The sequence below is a fragment of the Plecotus auritus genome (genome assembly GCF_963455305.1).
Source record: "Plecotus auritus genome assembly, chromosome: 8".
NCBI lineage: Eukaryota > Metazoa > Chordata > Mammalia > Chiroptera > Vespertilionidae > Plecotus > Plecotus auritus.
Window position 1 is genome coordinate 102703302 of NC_137782.1, and position 22176 is coordinate 102725477.

The window sequence follows — 22176 nt, forward strand, 5'->3', positions numbered from 1 at the left end:
AATCATAGTAGGGGACTTTAACACCCCATTGACATCACTGGATAAATCCTCTAGACAAAAAATCAACAAAGAAACAGCAATCCTAAATGACTCACTAGATCAGATGGAACTAATTGACATTTTCAGAACATTTCACTCCAAGGATACAGAATATACATTCTTCTCGAGTGCACACAGGACATTTCCAAAGATAGACCACATATTAGGACATAGCCAAAGTCTCTTCAAATTCAAGAAGATTGAAATCATATCAAGCATCTTCTCAGATCACAATGGCATAAAATTAGAAATCAACTACAATAAAAACAATGAAAAAAATCAAACATTTGCAGGTTAAATAGCATGTTATTATACAATGATTGGGTTACTAAAGAGATCAATGAAGAAATTAAAAACATCCTGGAAACAAATGACAATGTAAACACAAAAATCCAAAATCTATGGGACACAGTGAAAGCAGTCCTGAGAGGGAAGTTCATAGCATTACAGGCCTTCCTCAAAAAAACAAGAGAAACTGGTAATAAATTATCTAACTCTACAACTTAACGAATCAGAAAGAGAGCAACAAGAAAAGCCCAGAATGAGCAGAAGGAAGAAGATAATAAAGATCAGAGCAGAAATAAATGGCATAGAGACAAAAAAAAACACACACACACAAAAAAACAAACAAAAACAACAACAACAAAAAAACACAAAAAACAATACAAAAGATCAATAAAACCAAGAGCTGGTTCTTTGAGAGGATAAACAAGATTGATGAACCTCTAGCCAGGCTCACCAAGAAGCAAAGACAGAGGACACAAACAAACAAAATCAGAAATGAAATGTGAAATAACAACAGACCCCACAGAAATACAAAGGATTGTTAAAAAAAAATACTATGAACAACTCTATTCCAACAAACTGGTCAATCTAGAAGAAATGGACATATTCCTAGAAAAATATGACCTTCCAAAACTCAATCAGGAAGAATAAAAAAAAATCTGAATAGGCCAATAACTATGGAGGACATTGAAGCACTCATCAAAAAACTTCCAGCAAACAAAAGCCCTCAGCCAGATGGCTTCACAGGGAGTTTCACCGAACATTCAAACAAGAACTAAAACCTATCCTCCTCAGACCATTCCAAAAAATTCAAGAGGAAGGAACACTTCCAAGCTCCTTCTATGAAGCCAGCATTACCCTAATCCCAAAACCAGATAAAGACACTACAAAGAAAGAGAATTACAGGCCGTTATCCCTGATGAACATAGATGCTAAAATCCTCAACAAAATTATAGCAATTTGCATCCAGCATTACATTAGAAAGATCATACACCATGACCAAGTGGGACTTATTCCAGGGATGTAAGAATGACACAATATCTGCAAATCAATAAACATGATACATCACATAAACAAATTGAGAGATAAAAATAACATAGCTATATCAATTGATGCAGAAAAAGCATTTGACAAAATCCAACACCCTTTCCTGATAAAAACCCTCAGCAAAGTGGGAATAGAGGGATAATGCCTCAACATAATAAAAGTCTTATATGACAAACCTACAGCCAACATCATATTCAATGGGCAAAAACTAAAACCATTTCCCCTAAGAACAGGAACAAGACAGGGATGCCCACTCTCACCACTCCTGGTCAACATAGTGCTGGAAGTGCTAGACATAGTGATTAGACAAGAATAAGAAATAAAAAGCATCCAAATTGGAAAAGAAGTAAAACTGTAATTATTTACAGATGACATGATACTGTACATAGAAAACCTTAAAGACTCCATCAAAAAACTATTAGACTTAATAAATGAATTTGGCAATGTTGCAGGATTCAAAATTAACACCCAGAAATCTATGGCTTTTTTATACACCAATAATGAACTTACAGAAAGAGAAATTAAAAAAACAATCCCATCTACCATTGCAACAAAAAATTAAGATACCTAGGAATAAACTTAACTAAGGAGGTAAAAGACCTGTACTTGGAAAACTACAGGTCATTGAAAAAAGAGATAGAGGAAGATAGAAACACATGGAAGAATATACTGTGTTCATGGATTGGTAGAATCAACATCATTAAAATGTCCATGCTACCCAAAGCAATCTATAGATTCAAGCACTCCCCATTAAAATACCAACAGCATATTTCACAGACCTAGAAGAAACTCCCCCAAAATTCATATGGAATAAAAAAAGACCCCAAATAGCTACAGTAATCCTGAGAAAGAAGAACAAAGTAGGAGGGATCTCAGTACCAGATATCAAGCTATATTACAAAGCCACGGTTCTCAAAACAGCCTGGTACTGGCACAAGAACAGACATATAGACCTATAGAACTGAACAGAGAACCCAGAAATCGGCCCAAGCCATTATGCTCAATTAATATTTGACAAAGGAGGCAAGAGCATACAATGGAGTCAAGACAGTCTCTTCAATAAATGGTGTTGGGAAAATTGGACAGATACATGCAAAATAAATGAAACTAGACTACCAACTTACACCATACACAAAAATAAACTCAAAATGGATAAAGGACTTAAACATAAAATGGGAAACCATAACAATCTCAGAGGAATTCACAAGCAGCAAAATATCAGACACATGTTGTAGCAATATCTACCAATACAGCTCCTAGGACAATGGAAACTATGGAGAAAATAAACAAATGGGACTACATCAAAATAAAAAGCTTCTGCACAGCAAAAGAAACCATCAACAAAACAACAAGAAAGCCCACTGCAGGGGAGAACATATTTGCCAATGTTATCACCAATAAGGGTTTAATCTCCAACATTTACAGTGAACTCATACAACTTAACAAAAGGAAGATAAACAACCCAATCAAAAAATGGGCAACGGACCTAAATAGACACTTTTCGAAAGAGGACATACAGAAGCACATGCATGAAAACATGCTCAAAATCACTAATTATCTGAGAGATGCAAATCAAAAGGACAATGAGGTACCATCTCACAGCTGTAGGAATGGCTATCATCAACAAATCAACAAACAATAAGAGTTGGCGAGGATGTGCAGAAAAAGGAACCCTCAGGCACTGTTGGTGGGAATGCAGACTGGTGCAGCCACTGTGAAAAGCAGTATGGAGTTTCCTCAAAAAATTAAAAATGGAACTCCCATTTGACCCAGTGATCCCACTTCTAGGAATATATCCCAAGAAAACAGAAACACCCATCAGAAAGGATATATGCACCCCTATCTTCATAGCATATAGATATTATTTACAATTGCTAAGATTTAAAACAGCCTAAGTGCCCATCAGCAGAGGAGTGGATTAGAAAACTATGGTACATCTACACAATGGAATACTATGCTGCTGTAAAAAAGATGGAACTCTTACCATTTGCAACAGCATGGGTGGACACGGAGAGCATTACGCTAAGTGAAATAAGCCAGCCAGAGAAAGATAAATATCACATGATCTCACTCATTTGTAGAGTATAATGAACATAAACTGATTAACAAAAATAGATCCAGAGACAGAGAAGCATCAAACAGTCCATCAAACATCAGAGAGAAGTCAGGGGAGGGTGTGTGTGGGGGGGCGGGGGGGGGAAGGGCAGTAAGAGATCAATCAAAGGACTTGTATGCATGCATATAAGCATAACCAATGGACACAGACAGTAGGAGAGTGAGGCATGTGCTGGGGTCTGGGAGTGGTTGGGAAGAGGTCAATGGGGGAAAAAGGAGACATATGTAATACTTTAATCAATAAATAATAATAAAAAAAAAGATTGGGGAAAGTGAACATCCCTGTCTTGTTTCTGATCTTAATGGAAACGTGTAATTTTTGTCCATTGAGTATGATGTTGGCCGTGGGTTTGTCATATATGTCCTTTATTATGTTGAGGTATGTTCCCTCTATTCCCACTTTGCTGAGAGTTTTTATCACAAGTGGGTGCTGAATTTTATCAAATACTTTTTCTGCATCTACTGAAATTATCATATGTTTTTAATCCTTCATTTTGTTTATGTGGGTTATCACATTTATTGATTTGTGGATACTATGCCAACCTTGCACTCCATAAATCCTACTTAATCATGATGAATGGTCTTTTTAATGTATTCCTGGATTCAGTTTACTAATATTTTTGAGCATTTTAGTAACTATATTCATTAGGGACATTGGCCTATAAATTTATTTCTTTATAGTGTCTTTGTTTGGGTTTGGATTTAAGCTAATGCTAGCCTTATAGAATGAGCTTGGGAGTATTTCCTACTTTTGGATATTTTGGAATAGTTTGAGAAGGATAGGTGTTAGTTCTTTTTTGAATATTTGGTAAGATTTACCTGTAAAGCATACAGTCCTGGACTTTTATTTGTTGGGAGTTTTTGATTTCTGCTTCAATTTCATTAGTTATAATCTATCCATTAAGATTCTCTGATTCTTCCTGATTCAGTTTTGGAAGATTTTATATTTCTAGGAATTTATCCATCTTGTCCAAATTGTCTAATTTGTTGGCATATGATTGTTCATAATTCAAATATACATTTTAAAAAATAGAATGCTATAGGCAAAAAAAAAAATCAGAAACAGAGAGAAAATAATAGGAAACACCATTTTGATCAGATACATCAACAAGCTTCTGAGTAATAGAATTTAATTATAAAAATAAATATAATCACAAGTGAGTTAATAAATAATAAATAAGCAAATAAATAAATAAATAAATAGCATAGAATTCAATAAACAGAATTAACTGATGTATGTCAATACTTCATTAACTTGTGAATATAGATTTGTCATAACATTCAGTTAGATGCTGGGAGTGAAAAAAAACACTTAATATTTACCAATCCAAAAACAGTGCAGCTGTGAAGACAGAGGTTTTCCCAAAGCTCCACTTATGAGGTTTGCAAGGGACTTTCCCCCCACAAAAAACGTAAGCACTATTTTTTTGCATGTGACTTGACCACTTGCAAAGAAAAGGGAAAACATAATGAGTTTAGTCTGTCCATGAAGAACTTTAAAAAGGAAGAGAGTTTAACCCTTAGTCGGATACTTGTTGAGTGCCTTTCCTGTACGTGGCTCTGAGAGACCCAGAGTTGGATCATGAATAGACCATGTCTGCAGTGAGCTTATATTTGGTACAGGAGACAAGACAAAACTGTATTTATAATGCAAGATAGTAAGTGATTGAGCTATTCTAGCAAATTACTGAATCCAAGGAAGGCATCATGGGAATCCCAATTTATAGCAGGGCAGTAAGAAGCATAGGTGGCAATCCGGGACTCACAATTGGTATCTGAAATGTGGGCAGTGTTGTCAGACTCAGCCCTTCGCTAGTGGGACCTAGTGGGTGCCAACTCCAAGGAAATAATGTCAGAATTGAACTGAATTGTAGGATACCTAGCTGGTGTCCACAGAGTAGTTGAGAATTGTTTGTGGATAATCTGCATATTAGGTGGCCAAAAACATTGTGTGTGTGTGTGTGTGTGTGTGTGTGTGTGTGTGTGATGGAATCAAAATGATTCCAAGATTTTGGGCTCAAACAAATGGGTGTAGAGTGGGGTTATTTACTGAGACAGAGGACAATGGCAAGGGACATTTCAGGGAAGGAAATTAAGATTGTAAACCCCAACCAGAATCTCTTTCAAAAATACCACAGAGCTTAACAAATTGATAGCTAAGATTTATCTAGAAGAAATGGCAGGCAGTTTTTACAGAACATTATAAAAGAGCTATCACTTCTGAAAGGGCATAATCTCAAACCTGCCCAATACTACTGTCCAAAATATTGGCATGTGTTTTTATTAATCCCATAATGGATCGTACTGATGAAACAGTAAGACCATATAATGGTATACAGTAGGTCCTCAGGTTATGTTGGAGATCCATTCCTATGGCGTCACGTAATGCAGTTTTTGCTGTAAGTCGGAACCCACCTACATAAGCACCTATGTCACTCACATGGAGCACATACACAGCAGTAATGAAGTGAAACAGTAAAAAAAATTTAAAAGCAAGATAACAATTCCTGACCTTTACTTGTAAATAATCCTATCTAATAAAAGAGTAATATGCAAATTGACCATCACCCCAACACACAACATGGCTGCCCCCATGTGGTCAAAGATGGCTGCCCCCATGTGGACACAAGATAGCTGCCACAAGATGGCCAGCAGGGGAGGGCAGTTGAGAGGGACCAGGCCTGCAAGGGAGGGCAGTTAAGGGTGACCAGACCGGCAGAGAAGGTAAGTTGGGGGCAACTGGGCCTGCAGGGAAGGGCAGTAGGGGGGGGAACAGGCCTGTAGGGGAGAGAAGTTGGGGGGGAACAGGCCTGCAGGGGAGGGCAGTTGGGGGGGACCAGGACTGCAGGGGAGGACAGTTAGGGGTGACCAGGCCTGCAGGGGAGGGCAGTTAGGGGTGACCAGGCCTGCAGGGGAGGGCAGTTAGGGGCAATCAGGCTGGCAGGAGAGTGGTTAGGGGGTGATCAGGCTGGCAGGCAGAAGCGGTTAGGGGCAATCAGGAAGGCAGGCAGGTTAGCAGTTAGGAGCCAGCAGTCCTGGATTGTGAGAGGGATGTCCAACTGCCCATTTAGGCCTGATCCCACCGATCCTACCGGGATCGGGCCTAAACGGGCAGTCAGACATCCCTCGAGGGGTCCCAGATTGGAGAGGGTGCAGGCTGGGCTGAGGGACACACACCTTGTGCATGAATTTCGTGCACTGGGCCTCTAGTAAAAAACATAAAGCACATATGTACATATGTTGCAATGACAGAACTTTTTTGTTTTTAATAAATAAATGGGAGATGGTGATGTAACCACAAAACAATGTAGGTCGAATCCAACGTAATCCGAGGACTGCCTGTATAGTGGGTACAACAATCCTATATAATAAAAGGGTAATATGCAAATTGATCCTAATGGCGGAACGACCAGAACAACCGCTTGACCAGTCACTATGAGGTGCACTGACCACCTCTCAGTCCCTTTCCCCGACTGGCAGGCTCCCATCATCCGATGGCAAACAGGGAACCAGGGGTTGGTGGTGGTGGGGGTGGGGCCAGCTGCAGGCAGCTGGGGAAGATGGCCCTGATTGCAGGCCAGGCCTAGGGACCGTCCCTGCACATGAATTTCATGCACCAGTCCTCTAGTGTCATATAGATGCTGTACAACAATGGGAAAAGAGACTAATTTAATCAGCGGTATTGGATGAGAAGTAAAGAAGAAGAATATACACATACATTTATTTTTTTAATTCTACAACTGTGAGAAATTCCATATAGGTCAAAGAGTCTAGCATTTATAAAGAAAAAAGGAATTAAGAAAACAGAAGGAAGTCCTATGCTGTAATCATCTCAGTTACAAAGAAGTGACATAATCAGTGACCAAAAAGTACAGACTATTAAGATAAAAGATAGGCATGCTTAAAGTCACCTTTTTAAGTTTGTGCAGAAAAAAAAGAGGTAAGAAAATTAAGATAAATAACAACAACAACTTCTGCTTCTGGGAAGTATTATTTTTCTCTATTTTTCCCACTAAGTAAAAAAAAAAAAATCCCCCAAAACTAGAAAATATGTATAAAACAAACATAAGGAGACTCTGAAAGGTGCAGAAAAGAAGGAAGACCAACTAAGGATGCTGAGATCTGAAGAACAAGGCAGTAAGTTTTCTAAGTTTTGTGTGTTTTGTTTTGTTTTATTGTTTTTGCCTCTAATATCCCAGACTTGGAGCTGAAAGAGCTAATAACTTGAAAATGGCAATGGTTGCAGACAACAAAAGCTTCTCTATCTATACAAAGGACCAGGAAAAAGGCATCCTGACAAGACAGAAAACTTAAATAATAACTGCTCTACTCCAGCAAAACACACAGAGGAAACTGTGACTCAAGCCTCCACAAGGTCTGAGTGGGGAGTCTAGATTCCACCCTCACTGGACTGTAAGGGAAACCCCAGCATCCCTGTTGGGGTGGTGTTAAAAAAGAAAATGTCAGGAAGTGAGACTTTCTTCACTGCTGGGTGGTAATGACCATCCTCTCTCCCCCAGGGTACCATGAACCTGGACTCCTAACACCCTGCAATCATGAGGCACCCCACATCTTCCTCACTAAGGTGGGTCAGAGGAGGTCTAGTGAAGATTCAGGATGTTTGCTTACACCCAATGGTAATGAAGCCAACATTTGCCTATGGTGCCAGTGGATGCCACCAAGGGAGCATCAAGGAAGCACTCCTACCACCCCCAGCCAAGAAGGTGTCAGTGGAGACCTAGTAAGGATCTAGAACTCCCATCCCCACAGTAAAAATGAGAAGCATCCTCCAGATAGTCAATGGAAGAAAAGTGGGAAACCTGAAAATCTACCCCCAACTGGCAATAATGATACATTACCTTCCGCCCTACCCCCCGCACTGCCAGAGCAGTGTCATAAGAAGTCAAATAAAACAGAAGGTATAAATAAGATCCAGAGTCTCATAACTAATGTTCCAATAGCAAATCACTCATCATGCCAGGAACCAAGAAGATGTCAAACTGAATGAAAAAAAGGACAAGTAATAGATACCACTATCATAGCAACAGAAATGTTAGATTCATCTGACAAAAACTCTAATACAGCCATGATAAAAATGTCTCACAAGCAATCACAAACACACGTGGAGCAAATGAAATAAAGTCTAGAAAAAGAAAAAAAAGCCTCAGCAAAAAGTAGAAGATATAAAAAAAGAAGTCCAAAGAATTTTAGAACTCAAAAATACAATAATTGAAATAAAAAATTCAGTTGTGTAGGCTCAACACCAGAATGGAGTAGACATGAAAGAATTAGTAAACTGAAATAGAATGATGGGAATTACCCAATCTGAACAACAGAGAGAAAGCATATTTACAAAAAGCCTGATAGACTTGTGGAGCTATAGCAAAAGGTCTAACATTCATGTCATCAGATTCCTAAAAAGAGAAAAGAAAGTAAAAGTACTCAAAGAAATATTTGCTTAAAACTTCCCAAATTTTACATAAGATACAAACCTATAGAATTATGAAGATGAGTGAGCCTCAAAAAGGATTAATCCAATGAAGTCCACAATCAAAGTTGTAATTATATATAAACTTACTGATAGCAGACCAAGGAAAAGGCTACCTTATCTATAGGAGAGAAAATAAGATGACAGCAGATTTCTTATCAGAAACCATGGACTCTATAATGAAGTGACACAACATTGTTTATATACAGAAAACAAACAAACTGCCAAACCAGAACTCTATATCCAGTGAAAATACCTTTCAAAAATGAATGTGAAATCAACACATTTCCAGTTGAAGAAAAACAAACAAACATTTTTTTTTTTACCACCAGACCTGCCCTAAAATAAAAGTTAAAGGAAATTCTCAAAACATAAAACAATAAAATTTTTGAACATCAGAAAGTAAAAAAAGAAAAGCCGAAAGAGTAAAAATATGGGCAAATTCCACATATTTTCTTTCTTCTCTTGAGTTTTCTAAATTACGCTCGATGACTATAGCTAAAATTATAACTTTGTTTGATGTGGTTCTCAATGTATATAGAGAAAATGTTTATGACAACTCTATTATAAGTGGGGGAGGGAAAAAGACATAAAGGGAGGTAAGGTTTTTACACTCCACTCAAACTGGCAAATAACTATATCAGTAAACTGCTATTAGTTATGTTTCTATAATATGATACCCAGAAAAACCACTAAAGTAGCTATATAAAGAGATACCTTCAAAACCACTACAGATAAACAAAAGTAGAGTTCTAAAAATGTTCAAATAACCTATAGAAACACAAAAAAAGAAAACAAAATACAAAATAAAGTGTCAGACTTAAACCCAAATATATCAATGCATCAATGAAAAGACAGCTATTAGTGGAATGAATTAAAAAGTATGACCAAACTACATGCTATCTACAAAAATCTTACTTCAAATACAGTGATATATACAGGCTGAAAATAAAAGAATGGAAAAATTACATCATTAGAACAATAATCTAAAGAAAGCAGAAGCGGCTATATTAATATCCAATAAAGTAAGCTTCAGAGCAAAGAACATTACCGAACAGGGAGAGACGTTACATAATGATAAAAGGGTTAACCCACCAAGACATGGTGAGTCTAAATGTGTATGCACCAAACAACAGAACTATACAATATGGGAAACAAAAACTGACAGAATTAATAGGAGAAATAGACAAATACACAATTACAGGTAAAGATTTCAATACCCCTCTCTCAATAGTTACTAGACAGTCAACCAACAGGATCTAATTCTATGGAAGACTCCAACCTAGAATAACGAATCCACAGAACATACACCAAGACAGAACACATCCTGAGACAAAAACAAATCTCAATGAACTTAAAAGAACTAATATCATACAGAGTATAGTTTCTGATCACAAAGGAGTCAAACCAGAAATCAATAACATATAGATAACAGGAAAATCTCTCAAGTTGGAGAAGCAACAACACACTTCTGAATAACTTATGGGTCTTCACACCCCTTAGGATGGCTATAATAAAAAATTTTTAAAAAGTTCATGAGGATGTGGAGAAACAGGAATCCTGTACACTGCCAGCGGGAATGTAAACTGTACAGCCACATTGGAAAACCATTTGGCATTTCCTCAAAAAGTTAAATGTAGACTTATCATTTGGCCTAGAACTTTTACCCTAAAGAAATAAAAACCTGTTCACACAAACACATGTACAGGAATGTTCATAGCAACATTATTCATGCCACCCAAAAGATAAAAACAACCCAAATGCCATCAACTAATGAATGGATAAACAAAATGTGGCAAAACCAAACAATGAAATACATTTTGGCCATGAAAAGGAATGATATACAGACACCTGCTACAACATGGATGAACCTTGAGGACATTATGCTAAGTGAAAGAAGCCAGTCACAAAACCACATATTGTATGATTCTATCGATATGAAATATCCAAAATAGGCAAATCTGAAAAAAACAGAAAGTATATTACAAATTTCCTAGGGCTGGGGCAGCATGGGGAAATGGCAGAGTCAGAGTTCAGGTATATGGAATTTCTTGTGAGGGTGATGAAAATGTCCTAAATTTGATTGTAGAAATGGTTGTACATCTATGGCTATATTAAAGACCATCAAATTGTATACTTTAAATGGATGAAAAATGTACAGTTGGCCCTTGAACAACACAGGTTTGAACTGTGTGCATCCACTTACACCAATTTTTTTCAATAAATACTGTAAATGTATTTTTTGTCCTTTTAATTTTCTTAATATTTTTTTCTTTAGCTTACTTTATTATAAAAATACAGTTTATAATACATATAACATACAAAACATATGTTAACTGACATTTATGTTATGTTATAAGTAAGACTTCATTTTGGTCAATAATAAGCTGTACTGGTTAATAATGGCGGATTTTGTAATCAAAGAAAACATAATAATTTCAAGAGAAGCATCAAAAGTGCTTTATTAAAAGTAATGTCCATCGCTAGCTACACATTTCCCCCATCTTTCTTCTTTTGAGGCAAACCATTCAGAGACCCAATGTTCCACTTCTTCATATGTTTTGAAGTGCTGCTCAGAAAGTGCATATGCCATCCATCAGAACAAGTGGTCATCTGAAGGAGCAAGGTCTGGTGAATATGGCAGGTGGGCTAATACTTCCCAGGCAAGATCTTTCAACGTGTCTTTAACTGGTTTTGAAGTGTGTGATGGTGCGTCATCATGAAGCAAAATTAGTTTGCCGTGTCTTCTGGCACATTCTGGTCGTTTCACAATCAAAGCGTGGTTCAAACTGATTATTTGTTATCGGTAGCGATCAGTATTAACGAGTTCACCTGGTTTTAGAAGCTCATAATACACCACACCTTCCTGATCCACCAAACACAGAGCATTGTCTTCTTTCCGAAGTGATTTGGCCTTGCAGTTGGTGTTGATGGTTGACCTGGATCAACCCATGATTTTGTGCATTTGGGATTCTCAAAATAAATCCACTTTTCATTGCCAGTCACAATTCGATGCAAAAAAAACTTTTGTGCCCTTGAAGCAACATTTTACTGATGACTTTTCGGTTTTCCATTTGTCTTTCGTTCAGTTGATGTAGCACCCATTTTCCTTCCTTTAAAATCATTCCCATTTCTTGTAAATGATCAGAAATTGCTTGCTGAGCAACGTTTAATCTTTCTGCAAGTTGTTTTTGAGTTTGACACACATCTTCATCCAATAATGCTTGTAATGGTTGGTCTACAAACTTTTTCAGTTGACCATTTGTTCTTTGTCTTTCACATCGAAATAATCACTTTTAAAGCATTTAAACCAGCATTCACAAGTATCTTGAGATGGAGCATGTTCACCATAAGCTTCCCAAAGTATGCTATAACTTCCTTCAAAATAAAGTAATGAATTAAAGCTTCCCGCAAATGCTCTTTTTTTTGGCATGAAATTCGACATTTTTAAGTGTAAAAATATCTATGATGTTAATACCTTCAGCAAATGTGACATATAAAGTTTTGAAGTTTGCTGTCAATGCAACAAAATAGCATACATATCAAATCACATATATATCAACATATGTGTAACTCCATCTATTGAAAAAAATCCTCATTATTGACTGGTACACCTAGTAAGTGAAGTTTTTCAGGAGTCAAAAGTTATAGGCAGATTTTTGACTGCATAGGAGTTGGCACCCCTAACCCCCATGCTGTTCAAGGGTCAACTGGACTCTGTAAACTATGGACTCTCTTAATAATGACATTACAAGAAATAATCCATGGGTCAAAGAGGAAGTGTCAAGGGGAATCGAAAAGTATATTGAACTGGATGAAAATGAAAATACAACACATTAAAATATGGCACATAGCTAACGTAGTGCTGAAGGAGGAATGTAATAGCACTATATGCATTCATTAGAGAAAAGTCTCAAATCAATAATCTAGGTCTCTCACTTCAAGCACCTAAATAAAGAAGAGCAAAATAAATCTAAAGGAAGTATAAGGAAGGAAATTATAAAGAGCAGACATCAGTGAAATTAAAAACAGGAAAAAAAATCAATGAAATTAAAAGATAGATCTTTGAAAAGACTGATAAAATTGAAAAACCTCTAACAAGACTGCCAAAAAAAGAGAAGGCACAAGTAATCAGTCATTTGGGAATTAAACAGGGGTGTCACTACAGATGCTGCCAACATCAAAAGGATGATAAGGGAATGCTATGAATAACTCTACACACATATTTGGTATCTTAGGTGAAATGGACACATTTCTCAAAAAAGCGCAAATGGCCACAACTCACCCAATAAGATTTATGTGAATATCCCTGTAAGTATAAAAATTGAATTTTTAATTTCAGACTCCCCTAAAGAAGAAATATTTAGTTTCAGATGGTTTCACCAGTGAATTCTACAAAACAATATCAATTCTACACAATCTCTTCCAAAAAATATAGAAAAAAGGAAACATTTCTCAATTGATTTTTTTGAAGCTAGTATTACCCAGATATCAAAATCAGACAAAGACAAAAAAGAAAGCAACGGACCAATATTCTTTATGAGTATTGTGATTTATAATAAGAAATATATATTTGTCTTCCGGAGTCCAGGGCAATCCACCCCAAGATACTCCACAAGAGCATATGAATTCTTTGAATTGAAGTTACTTAAGAAACTGCCCAGGCAAGAAGAAAGCCCTGACCCCATGTGACAGGCTCTTGCTGTACTTGAGGCCAAGAGAACAGGAGCTTGAAAAACTCCGGAGTCCTAAAGTCTCTGTACACAAACCTTGTTAAGGCCTCTACTAAGTTCCTTCCAATCCCAAGCCTGTCTTTTTCTTTTCTTTTTTCCCCCCAAGTGAACTGTTCGTTTATTTGCATCTGGACTGCAACATAGCTGTTTCCAGTGAATATGGAGAATTGCAAGGAAATGACAGAACAGGGTGAGGGTCAGATGCATGAATGGCAGGTTCTTATTCCTTCCACTCATTCTTGTCATAGTCCCACTTGGCAGCGAAGCCCTGGATCGGGCTGACCTTCATGTCGAGCATCCTCTTGGTCTGCTTGGCTACCCACTCCTTTTGTTTTTTTTTTTTTTGTTTTTTTTTTTTTTTTTTTTTAAATATATTTTATTAATTTTTTACAGAGAGTAAGAGAGAGGAGAGAGATAGAGAGCTAGAAACATCAATGAGAGAGAAACATCGATCAGCTGCCTCCTGCACACCTCCTACTGGGGATGTGCCCGCAACCAAGGTACGTGCCCTTGACCGGAATCGAACCTGGGACCTTTCAGTCCGCAGGCCGACGCTCTATCCACTGAGCCAAACCGGTTTTGGCTACCCACTCCTTTTGGAAGGTGTGCGGGACAGGCCATACACATAGCGCTTCTCCCAGATCAGAGCGAGAGCAGTGAAGCTGGTGAAGAAGCCGCACCAACAACTGACTTCCACTCATTCGTGCTCCTGTTCATTTCAGCAAAGCTTGGGTTGAACTTAATGCGACACAATTCAACTTTTTCATCCATCGATAGACTATTCAGGGGTTCTTCTCCTTCTCTTTCAAGGCCTTCTGGCTGGCAGAAAGCTTCCTGACGCAGGCCACATCGGGCAAGGGAGAGTCACGTCGATCAACAGAACCCAGGAGAGAAGTCTTCACTCTTCACAACACTCCCGTGTGCTCATGCTCACACCGAGGTGGGAATCGCTCGCTTGCCAATCAGGCTAAATACTCTGATGTCAACATTGGGCTGCTGCCCAGCCGCAGCCCACCGTGCCCGCCACGACCGGAAGAGAGTCCAAGCCTTTCTAATAAGCACTGAATTTCTTCCTCCTGCCCATTTCTCACACATTTATTGTTTCTTTGTCTAAAGAGTATAAAGAGGTGCCTGGTTCGATCATATCTTTGAGCCTCATTTTATGATCTGAGCATGTTATTATGATTCTCCCATTCACATGTATTAAACTGGGTTTTCTTCAGTTAACTAGGTCATGTGCCAATTTTATTATTGATCACTAGTCCAGCTGTAAGAACTAAAGAAGGGAGAGGATTTTTGAGCCCTTTCCTGGGATAGAGCCCCTGAAACCTGGATCTCTAGTAAGTGATGGGAGTGATAAAGGCTTCTTGTTATGTAAAGGGTGACTTTTGAGATGCCCCTCAGTCACCTCAGGATGGAGCTGGTTGCCAAGAGAACCAACCCTGTGAAGGTCAAAATGATTACCAATGGCTACTAATTTAATCAGTCACACCTACACAGTGAAGCCTGGGTTCAGAGGCATCCTGGTGGGTGAGTACCTGGAGATTCGGGAGATTGGCGCCTGGAGGGCATGGCAGCTCGGCGCCCTCCCCACCCCTGGCCCTGTGCATCCCTTCCATCGGGCTGTTCCCGAGTTATACAGCTTTTCACAATAAACCAGTGATTTTCAGTAAAATGTTTCTCAGAGTTCTATGAGTTATTCTAGGAAATTAGTTAACCCCAAGGGGGGAGGGGTGTCATTGGAATCTATCATCTATAGCCAGTCAGTCAGAAGCACTGGTGACAACTTGGACTTGCAATTGGAATCTGAAGAATGTGGTGGTGGTGGCAGCAGCAGGGGGAATGTGAAGGGGAAGGGCAGTCTTGTGGGACTGAACCTTTACTGTAGAATCTGATGCTACCCCAGGTAGATAGTATCAGAATTGAGTCGAATTGTAGGATGCCCTGGTGGTGTCCAAATATTTCTTGGTGATGTGTGTGTGTGTGTGTGTGTGTGTGTGTGTGGAATCCCTCCACACATTATATTGGGTACAGAATTAATGTAGATGCAAAAATCCTTATTAAAACATTAGCAAAGAATTCAGCAATTTACACGAAGAATTATGGACCATGACCAAATGAGGTTTATATCCGGAATGGAAGACTTGTTCAAACCAATCAATGTGATCCATCACATCAGCAGACTAAAGAGAAAAATGACACGATTCTATAAGTTGGTGCAGAAAAAGCATTTGGCAAAAATTCAACACCACCAAGACAAAAAACAGCTGCAAACTAGTAACAGAGGCACCATCCTGAGCTTGATAAAGGGCATCTCCAAAAACCCGGCCGTGCCAAACACCACGCTTTACCTTCCCTGTGAAAAGTGCCCAGACGGCAGCGAGGTGCCTGCTTGCTTAAAACCTGGTCGGTGCTCAGGACACATAAGTGGGAGAAATTACCGAATGTCTGTAAGTCATTAGGTGGGAATAATGTATATTCTAGAAAACCATTGCCAAGAAGATAGTCATCCTTCCTGGGAACTGGTAAATAACCCAGTTAATCACTTATTCTTTTCATTATTGACCCACAAGCATTTCCAAGCACTCGCCACCATGAAGTGTGAGGCATGGAGACAGCAATAACCACCGTAGACATGGCTCTGTCTCATGGAGTTTACCGTCTATGGGAACAAAGGAGCCACTGAAACATCAGATTGTGTCAAACAGGGAATTGTAAGTCACAATGAGCAACAGAGCAGGGTGGGGCTCCGTGGGGTAATGCTGTTCACCTGAGAAATGAAGAGAAGTAGGAATCTTCCAAGCCAAGAGCTGAGGGAGGGCCCTCCAAGCAGAAGGAACAGCACATGCAAAACTCACCATATTGAGCCGAAGTGTGGCCCAGAGGAGGCACAAGAGATCCCAGGGAGAGGGTGAGAGTGACTGTCCTGGGTCCTGTCATCCACAGTTTAGATTTAACTCGGAGTGGGGGGAAGTAATACAACCCCCTGTGGGCAAGCATGTGAAGAACAGGCGCGCTTTTCATTTAGGACATGTCCTGCGGGTTTTGGGAGGACAGCGAGTGGGCTCTGTGCCCTCAGCAACACTGCCGTCTCTGGCAGAGTGCTGACTGCACCAGAGGCCACAGGTCCACCGGAGGGTCTGGTTCTCCCCTCCGAGGGCTGTGCCACGCTTTACTCACTTCTGCACCTCATCATCTCCAACAGTGCACAGCAGGGGACAAAAACAGCAACAAAGTGAAACGCTTTCCTTTGATCTCGCTATTTTCCCTCAGAGATTTCAGTGCCTGCCTTGCAGAGACACATGGAACACGCACCAGACCTGCATGTTGTCATTGGGGTCCTGGCACCGAAAGCTAAAGATCTCGTGCCTCAAGTCTTATCACAGTCCTCACCATCCTAGCTCCAGCTTTTCTATTTTCCTTTAATCTTTAATTTGTTCTTTTGTTTCCCAATGGAATGCACAGCCCACTGGTGTATATCTGACTATGCTAAAGGTTTATGCTTCCTCACTGCTGGTGATTTCCGCCTCCATCTCGATTTCATTAAGTTTGCAAGAGCTCTACGGTTCCTCCCTGAAATCTTTACTTGCCTCAAACACAAGCCCAGATGCTGCATGGCTGCACTTCTCCGAAGCACCCAGAGAAGACAGATCCTAGGGGCCAAGGAGACTTCCCAGGGCTGGGAGAGGGCGCGGGGAGTGAGTGTTTAGTGGGCAGAGTTTCTGTTTGGGAAGATGAAAAAGTTCTGGAGATGGATAGGGGTGATGGTTACACAACATTGTGAATGTACTTAATGCCACTAACTTATACACCTAAAACGTTTGAAAGAGTAAATTTTATGTTAGGTATATATATATATTTTTTTTTAAATATATTTTATTGATTTTTCACAGAGAGGAAGGGAGAGGGATAGAGAGTTAGAAACATCGATGAGAGAGAGACATCGATCAGCTGCCTCTTGCACACCCCCCACTGGGGATGTGTCCGCAACCAAGGTACATGCCCTTGACTGGAATCGAACCCGGGACCCCTCAGTCCCCAGGCCGACGCTCTTGCCACTGAGCCAAACCGGTTAGGGCTATGTTAGGTATATTTTACCAGAATATCTTCATTTTCATTTTTCACTTTCCTACTCATTCTTGTAAAATAACTATGGCAAAGCAAAATGAAATGTTGCTATATCTGCATAACACTGCCAAACATCAGCGTAAAAAGCTGTAATGACCAATCTCTGCTGACGGCACTGTCCCAGGCACAGAACCCCAACTATGACCAATCAGCTGACCCACAGCCTCCGGACTGGCCTCTGAGTGGGGACTCTCAGAGCAGTGATACCAATGTGCACACCATGGGCTATTCACACTTCAGAGCAAAAGGATCAGAGTTTTCTGTAACGTAAAGGGTAAAATCTGTAATTTTTACAAAAATGCTCAGAGCAAAATGTCAAAGAAGAGGGGGAATAGTTGAGCAACTTATATAATGTATTGAGTTGATGTAACAATCCCCCACAGCATGTATGGTTACTATAGCAATGCTTCTCTGGATTCCTTCAAACCCATGCGCAGTGAACAAGAGCACAAGAACTTACAATATTGTTTTTATTCTACTTAAAACTGCTAAATTCATTGATTTCATTCATAGGCTAGAAGCCCGGTGCACGGATTCGTGAACAGATGGGGTCCCTTAGCCTGGCCTGTGCCCTCTTGCAATGTGGGATCCCTTGGAGTATGTAGTAGTGTGTGAAGCAGCAGGTGGCCAGGGAGGAGCCCAAGCCCAGGCCTGACGCTGTGCCGCTTCCACTCATCCCGGTCCCACTGTGCTTGCCACCGCCGCCGCCACTTGGTAAGCTCGCTGAGCGGCGCTCCCGCTGTGGGAGCACACTGACCACCAGGGGGCGGCTCCTGCGTTGAGTGTCTGCCCCCTGGTGGTCAGTGCACGTCATAGTGACCGGTCAAATGGTTGACCAGTCGAACAGTTGACCGGTCGCTTAGGGTTTTATATACAAATTCGTGCGCGGGTACGGTCCCTAGGCCTGGCCTGTGATCAGGGCCATCTTCCCCAGCTGCCTGAAGCTGGCCCCACCCCTGCCGCCACCCACCCCAGGTTCCCCGTTCGCCATCGGGTGATCGGTGCCTGCCGGCCAGGAAAAGGGACCAAGAGGTGGTCAGTACGCCTCATAGTGACTGGTCCAGCTGTCTTTCTGGTCCTTCTGCCGTTAGGGTCAATTTGCACATTACCCTTTTATTATATAGGATAGAGGCCTGGTGCACAGGTGGGGGCCGGCTGGCTTGCCCTGAAGGGGGCCCCCAATTGGGGTGGGGGTTCCCGTTGGGGGCGGGGCAGGCCTGAGCGTGGGGCCGCAGGCAGTTTGCAGGCTGGCCATGCCCCTGGCTTTGTCAGGAAGGATGCCCAGTCTAATTAGTATATTATCCTTTCATTAGTATAGATATATTTTGAAAGGAAAGTGCCTCTTATATAAGACCTGAGAATCTACTGATATTCTAAGTAGATTTATTTATTCTAGAGTTTGCCCTGCAAACACGCTGACCTGCCACGTGACCTTACCCTGACCAGCACAAGAAGCCGGCGCTCCTGCTGCTGCCAGCCCAACCTGGTCTTCCCTCCCTGTACCTACCTTATCAATGGTTGAGAGCATGTCACCACTTTAATTTATTTACTTTCCTTTTTGGAACATGATCACATGCCGACTGATTGTGAGCACATAGTCTCCCCAGCAATAGACACCACTGCCTTCGAAGAGACGCTGGATGCAGAATCTCACAGAGCATGACAGTCGGGGCCAGAGGTTGCACATAGCTCATGGCCAGCATGGCCTGCGGGCCTATTTTGTTTTGCTTCTCTGGTGTTTTTAAATATTGCACTCATCTTTAGCAACTGAGAGTTTTCACATATAAATTCCCTTGTATAGTGTATCTTTAAAAGTCAGCAGCCTGGGCCCTTTGTCCCTGACCCAGGCCAGTTTGTGCCAGTGGCACTGGCTGGGGCAGAGTGAGCTTCTTCCGGCTGGTGGCTGCCGCCTGTCCGCCTGTGCCTGACCGGCTGCACCCTCTGCACCTTGAGGCCGCACTGCCTGCTGTTGCTACACCTCAAGTCCAGATGGCAATCTTCGGGCGCTACAAGGACTGCAGTGGAGACTGAGATGAGGGAAACTTCCATTCTATCCCTCTTCAGTGTTTCAGATGCCTCACTGCACATTTCCACTGCAGCAAAGAGAACCCCACCTGGCACTGCGTGGCCATGAACTCCAGGACTGCTTCCCATCGCTTTACAAATGAGTGAGGGCTCGGCTCCTCAGGCACCAGGGTGTCTCCTGTCCTTGGTCCCCACAGCAGCTTCCCGAAGCGGGTGAGCTCTCTGACTGGCCCTGGGCAGCACACATGGTTGGTGAGGTGCAGGTCTGCAGGTTGAGGGAGCTTAGGGGATATGCTGCTGGTGGAGGTACATGTGGGAGACAGCTTTCTTATCCCGAGCCAGGGATGGGTACTGAATTTGACTCATGCCCTTGCCTCAATACTGCCTGCATTAAATCCTTCTTCAATCTCCGACTCATTATTTCCATTCCTGGGCCATCAACAAGGGAAGGTCAATTCTCAGTGTTATATTTTTCTCTCCACAGGAAGTTGGGCCTGAAGATAACTGGAAATCTCAGATACAGTTTTTAGCTAGAAACCTAGTATTACTTATGGCAGACTTAAAAGTCATGTGTGTGTGTGTATGTGTGAGTGTGTGTGTATGTGAGTGTGTGTGTATGTGAGTGTGTGTGTGTGTGTGAGTGTGTGTGTATGTGTGTGGCAATGTGATAACTCATGCAGACAAGTGCACATGCAGACACATATAGAGTCATCTATAAATCCCCTGGTCCATGGTGTTTATGAGGGACACTGTGCCCCGTACTGTCATGCGAGAGATGCACCTCCGGGGCCAAAGGCAGAGGCAGCCTGAGGTGCTGCTCCCAGGAATTTGATATGAAAACAAAAGCCTGTATCTTGCTAGATCTCAAGGAAAGTTACAAATGTAAAAAACAGCAGCTAGCCCTTCCATGACAGAATTCTTTGGTCCCACACATGGAGGTTTTGGGAGGCACTGCACCCTGAGCAGGAATAGGGACAGGGTGGCTGGGCAGATGCCCTGGCGCTGAGCTCCTCGGCTCCCAGGGGCCTGGAGAGGAGCGAACAGTTCGGGGCAGGCCAGTCTCGAATGAAGTTCTGACTGTTACGTGGCTGGGCCAGCACATGATAGCTTACAGTGAACAACTCCCACCTGTGCCTCAGCGCCTGCATAGCCTCCAGGGGAGGCTGTTCCAGTGAGGGGGCAGCCACAGGCCTGCCTGCCCGCCAGCAGGTCAGCCACTTCTATGGTCCCAACGCTCACAATAGACTGGCAATTTAGCATTATGTAAAGTATACCTGTCATAATAATTTGCATACTGATCCTGTCAAAAGCAAATCAATATTTTCCTTGCCAAGATAAGCAGTTTGAGGAAAGCCAGTGAGGAAATCTATATCTATAAAAGCCTAATATGTAAAGTGTCCCCTCGGGAATTCAACTGACCGGGAGTTCAATTGCTCGCTATGATGTGCGCTGACCAGCAGGGGCGGCGTGGAATGAAGAGAGGCCCGGGCCAGCAGCCCACAGCCTCTAGGGACCCTACCCGTACAGGAATTTCATGCACTGGGCCTCTAGTAGTAAATAAATAAACATTGTACTTTCCCATAAATCCTATTCCTCCCTTTGTATTTAGAGTTATTCATGGTTTTGAATTTTACATTAGATCCTTGGCCACTAACCAGCTTTCAAATGTCAAAACTAAGGCCGCACTTTACCATCTTGACTACTTCCTGCTCAAATAACCACCTCAGATCAGGCTCTTCCTGGGTCACATTCTCCTTTGTGAAGATCGAGGCGGGACAGGTTGGCAGCATGGACTCCAAAGACGTTTATTCTTGTTATCAGCGGCTGTGGCACTTCCGAGGAATGTGAGGGAGACTGCCCCGTGCTTTCTCCCAGCTTCTGGAGTGCTGGCAGTCTCAAAGTCAGCAAAAAATCAAACCATCATTCGACACCAGTCTTTTCAAGCTGGGCTTGCTTCAGCAGTTGCATTGCAGGAAGCATACATTTATTTCTTCTTATTATAGTCTTTCCATAAAAATCTCTCTTCAATAATATAATATGAACCAGATTTAAAATATATATACATATATACATATATGTATATACCCACACACACAGAATCCTGCTTTAGAGGCTTTCCCTCAGAAACATAGATGTTCTTGCCTAATTACAAACATCAGGCTAGTGTGCACAAGGAAAACCTTTTTTTAAATAAGCAGCATCTCCTGTGCTCTGTACCCAATGCGCCTCCTCTTGCTGGAAACACCAGCCTGGACTCTCCTGCAGGACAGTCGCAGGCACAGTGTCTCCGTCTTGCTGCTGCTGTGCTTCTGCAGT

At 41.3% G+C, this 22176-nt stretch overlaps 1 protein-coding gene and 1 pseudogene across 2 annotated transcripts in view; both read right to left on the reverse strand.

Annotated features, from left to right (window-relative positions):
- SLC9A2 (solute carrier family 9 member A2) overlaps window positions 1-22176 on the reverse strand; it is a 139270-nt gene that overhangs the window by 100698 nt on the left and 16396 nt on the right. The gene's annotated exons all lie outside the window — the stretch shown is intronic.
- On the reverse strand, window positions 13928-14802 carry LOC308255842 (cytochrome c oxidase subunit 4 isoform 1, mitochondrial-like; annotated as a pseudogene). Its single transcript has 2 exons — window positions 14298-14802; window positions 13928-14029 (listed from the first exon to the last, which is right to left on the reverse strand). The product of its transcript is annotated as a cytochrome c oxidase subunit 4 isoform 1, mitochondrial-like (transcript).